Genomic DNA, 5,073 nt, shown 5'->3' with positions numbered 1-5,073 from the left:
GGTGATAGTGATGGTAATGATGATGATGTTGGTGGTGATGTTGGGTGGTGATGATAGTGATGGTGATAGTGGTGATGTTGGTGGTGATGTTGGTGGTGATGTTGGTGGTGATGTTGGTGGTGATGTTTGGTGGTGATGTTGGGTGGTGATGTTTGGTGGTGATGTTTGTTGCCTCAGCTGCACCTCCACCGCACTTCCATCGCGCCCTGTCGAAAACCCGTCGCGACGTTTCCTTAAATTTTTTTTTATTTTTTTAAACATTTTCCGAAGAAGTGCCGAAGAACTTCGATTGTGGAGTTGGTGCTCCTGGCCGGCCGTGACGGCGGTCGGGCGGTCCGCCCCCCTCGCGAGCCGGTGCCGGCAACTCGGCCTGGGGCCGATCTTCGTGACCACGCTTGGCCTGCCCCTACGATCCATTCCTGGGTTTCACCCGCAGGCTGGGTCGTGCGAGGACCTCGCGAATCCTCGAAAGGTCCGGGCAAGGTCCCGTCGGTGAGCTCCTCCGGCGGGCAAGGCTGCGTTGGCTGGGTCATGTAGCCCGCGTGCCCCAGCCACCGCATGCCGAAACAGCTTTTGTTCGGCCGGATTGAGGGGGCTAAAGCGGGCGCGGCACGGGGCTAGAGAAGAGATGGAGTGACGTGGTACAGGGCTAGAGAAGAGATGGAGTGACGTGGTACAGGGCTAGAGAAGAGATGGAGTGATGTGGTACAGGAGGGACGGGCTAGAGAAGAGATGGAGCGACGTGGTACAGGGCTAGAGAAGAGATGGAGTGATGTGGTACAGGAGGCACGGGGCTAGAGAAGAGATGGAGTGATGTGGTACAGGAGGGACGGGCTAGAGAAGAGATGGAGTGATGTGGTACAGGAGGCACGGGTTAGTGCAGAGATGGAGTGACGTGGTACAGGGCTAGAGAAGAGATGGAGTGACGTGGTAAAGGAGGCACGCGGCTAGAGAAGAGATGGAGTGACGTGGTACAGGGCTAGGGAAGAGATGGAGTGACGTGGTACAGGAGGCACGGGGCTAGAGAAGAGATGGAGTGATGTGGTACAGGAGGCACGGGGCTAGAGAAGAGATGGAGTGACATGGTACAGGGCTAGAGAAGAGATGGAGTGATGTGGTACAGGGCTAGAGAAGAGATGGAGTGACGTGGTGAAGGAGGCACGGGGCTAGAGAAGAGATGGAGTGATGGGTGAGTGGGTGGGTGGCACGGGCTAGAGAAGAGATGGAGTGATGTGGTACAGGAGGCACGGGCTAGAGAAGAGATGGAGTCACGTGGTACAGGAGGCACGGGGCTAGAGAAGAGATGGAGTCACGTGGTACAGGAGGCACGGGGCTAGAAAAGAGATGGAGTGATGGGTGAGTGGGTGGGTGGCACGGGCTAGAGAAGAGATGGAGTGATGTGGTACAGGAGGCACGGGCTAGAGAAGAGATGGAGTCACGTGGTACAGGAGGCACGGGGCTAGAGAAGAGATGGAGTGACGTGGTGAAGGAGGCACGGGGCTAGAGAAGAGATGGAGTGACGTGGTACAGGAGGCACGGGCTAGTGAAGAGATGGAGTGACGTGGTACAGGAGGCACGGGCTGGGGAAGAGATGGAGTGACGTGGTACAGGAGGACGTGGAGCTGAGTGGACTTGCCGATGACTGGTACCAGCGGTGTCAAGATCGGCCTCTGTTGTGGAGGAGGAGGCTCGTGAAGGACGCTGCTACTGGGGCACCTTGAGGCTAGCGGGCAGTGCCAGGCTAGGTGCACCTTGAGGCTACTGGGCAGTTGGAGGCAGTCGCCCTCCAGCAACGACGGAGGGCGGAGGAGCGACGCTCACAACAACGAGCGGAGCGCCGGGTGGCTAAAGCACAGCGGGTTGGCACAGTAGGGGGCACAGGTGGTGCATCAGCCAGTCATCTCAGTCAGTCGACCCGTGGCACCTGGGTCTGCCCTGTGACCTCCTGCCAGCGGGCGTTCGACACTTCACGTGGCCTCAGGGTGCACATAGCCTGGCACAAGCGTCGTGGTGACGTCACCGCCACTTGGTGGCGAATGGCGGTTGTTGTTGTTGATGTTGTTGATGTTGTTCTGCATGGGACTCGAACCACAAGGCAACAAACTCGGAGCTCGGAAACTTTTTATTTATCGCTGTACAGCAGCACCCAGCGCAGGCAGGTTGGAAAAAAAATCCCAGACACCACGAGGGGTGGAAAAACACCGCCACCACCACCACGGCCACCACCACCACCACGGCCACCACCACCACGGCCACAACCACCACAACCACGGCCACAACCACGGCCACCACCACCACGGCCACCACCACTACCACCACCACCACTACCACCATCACCACGGCCACCACCACCACGGCCACCACCACCACGGCCACCACCACCACCACGGCCACCACCACCACGGCCACCACCACCACCACGGCCACAACCACAACTACCACCACGGCCACCACCACCACCGACAGTAGCAGCAAGCACAATCACCACTGCTTCTACTAATGGTAGCAGACTCACACACACAGACACTCACACACAGACTCACACACACAGACACTCACTCACACACACACAGACTCACACAGACACTCACTCACACACACACAGACTCACACACACAGACACTCACACACACACAGACTCACACAGACTCACACACACAGACACTCACACAGACACTCACACAGACTCAAACAGACTCACACACAGACACTCACACACTCACACACAGACACTCACACACTCACTCACTCACACAGACTCACACACAGACACTCACTCACACACACAGACTCACACACACAGACACTCACACAGACACTCACTCACACACAGGTATCCACACACACACAGACACTCACCCAGACACTCACACAGGTACACACACTCACAGGTACACACACACACAGACTCACACACAGACTCAGACTTAGTGTGTGAGTGAGTGAGTGTATGAGTGAGTGAGTGTATGAGTGAGTGAGTGTATGAGTGAGTGAGTGTATGAGTGAGTGAGTGTATGAGTGAGTGAGTGTATGAGTGAGTGAGTGTATGAGTGAGTGAGTGTATGAGTGAGTGAGTGTGTGTGTGAGTGTGTGACTTAGTGAGTGACTGAGTGAGTGTCTTGGCGAGTGAGTGTATGAGTGAGTGTATGAGTGAGTGAGTGTATGAGTGAGTGAGTGTATGAGTGAGTGAGTGAGTGTATGAGTGAGTGAGTGTATGAGTGAGTGTGTCACGTGTGAGTACTACAGAATGGTGTCACGTGACACAGGAAGCAGTGTGTCAGTGTATGAGTGAGTGTATGAGTGAGTGAGTGTATGATTGAGTCAGTGTATGAGTGAGTGTATGAGTGAGTGTATGAGTGAGTGTATGAGTGAGTGTATGAGTGAGTGAGTGTATGAGTGAGTGTATGAGTGAGTGAGTGTATGAGTGAGTGAGTGAGTGTATGAGTGAGTGAATGAGTGAGTGTATGAGTGTACTAGTGAGTGTGTGTCACGTGTGAGTACTACAGAATGGTGTCACGTGACACAGGAAGCAATGTGTCAGTGTGTGAGTGAGTGAGTGTATGAGTGAGTGAGTGTATGAGAGTGTACTAGTGAGTGTATGAGTGAGTGTATGAGTGAGTGTATGAGTGGTGAGTGAGTGTATGAGTGAGTGTATGAGTGTACTAGTGAGTGTGTGAGTGTGTGTCACGTGTGAGTACTACAGAATGGTGTCACGTGACACAGGAAGCAGTGTGTCAGTGTATGAGTGAGTGTATGAGTGAGTGAGTGTATGAGTGAGTGTATGAATGAGTGTATGAGTGAGTGAGTGTATGAGTAAGTGTGTGAGTGTGTGAGTGAGTGTATGAGTGAGTGTATGAGTGAGTGTATGAGTGAGTGTATGAGTGAGTGTGTGTCACGTGTGAGTACTACAGAATGGTGTCACGTGACACAGGAAGCAATGTGTCAGTGTATGAGTGAGTGTATGAGTGAGTGAGTGTATGAGTGAGTGTATGAGTGAGTGAGTGTATGAGTGGTGAGTGAGTGTATGAGTGAGTGTATGAGTGTACTAGTGAGTGTGTGAGTGTGTGTCACGTGTGAGTACTACAGAATGGTGTCACGTGACACAGGAAGCAGTGTGTCAGTGTGTGAGTGAGTGTATGAGTGAGTGTATGAGTGAGTGAGTGTATGAGTGAGTGAGTGTATGAGTGAGTGAGTGTATAAGTGTGTGAGTGAGTGTATGAGTGAGTGAGTGTATAAGTGTGTGAGTGAGTGTATGAGTGAGTGTATGAGTGAGTGAGTGTATAAGTGTGTGAGTGTATAAGTGTGTGAGTGAGTGTATGAGTGAGTGAGTGTATGAGTGAGTGTGTGAGTGAGTGTGTGAGTGAGTGTGTGAGTGAGTGTGTGAGTGAGTGTATGAGTGAGTGTATGAGTGAGTGTATGAGTGAGTGTATGAGTGAGTGTATGAGTGAGTGTATGAGTGAGTGTATGAGTGAGTGTATGAGTGAGTGTATGAGTGAGTGTATGTCACGTGTGAGTACTACAGAATGGTGTCACGTGACACAGGAAGCAGTGTGTCAGTGTATGAGTGAGTGAGTGTATGAGTGAGTGTATGAGTGAGTGAGTGAGTGTATGAGTGAGTGTATGAGTGAGTGAGTGTACTAGTGAGTGTGTGTCACGTGTGAGTACTACAGAATGGTGTCACGTGACACAGGAAGCAGTGTGTCAGTGTATGAGTGAGTGTATGAGTGACCGGGGGAATCTCCATATGGTACAGATATAATGGGAGGCTAATCGATGCCCGGGTGCGGTCAAGGGATGGCTCCCTATTGCTCAACCACGTTATGTATGCTGATGACTTGGTAATAGCTGCTCAGTCAGAGGAGGAGTTGGAGACGCTGCTGCTGAGACTGGAGCGTGCCACTAAGAGGTGGGGCCTTACCATCAGCCCCACCAAAACTAAGCACCTGCCTGGGTATTTTGTACCATCGGACACTCCACCCCCACAACTCCCAATCGGTGATGGGGCAGTTGTGGAGAGAGTGGAGAGTTTCCCATACCTGGGCAGTGTGCTTATGACTGGCTCCAGTTTAACAG

The sequence above is a fragment of the Petromyzon marinus genome, chromosome 83, assembly GCF_048934315.1.
Source record: "Petromyzon marinus isolate PM22_M1 ecotype Great Lakes invasive population chromosome 83, UKy_Petmar_22M1.pri1.0, whole genome shotgun sequence".
Taxonomy (NCBI): domain Eukaryota; kingdom Metazoa; phylum Chordata; class Hyperoartia; order Petromyzontiformes; family Petromyzontidae; genus Petromyzon; species Petromyzon marinus.
This window is presented reverse-complemented; position numbering follows the sequence as displayed.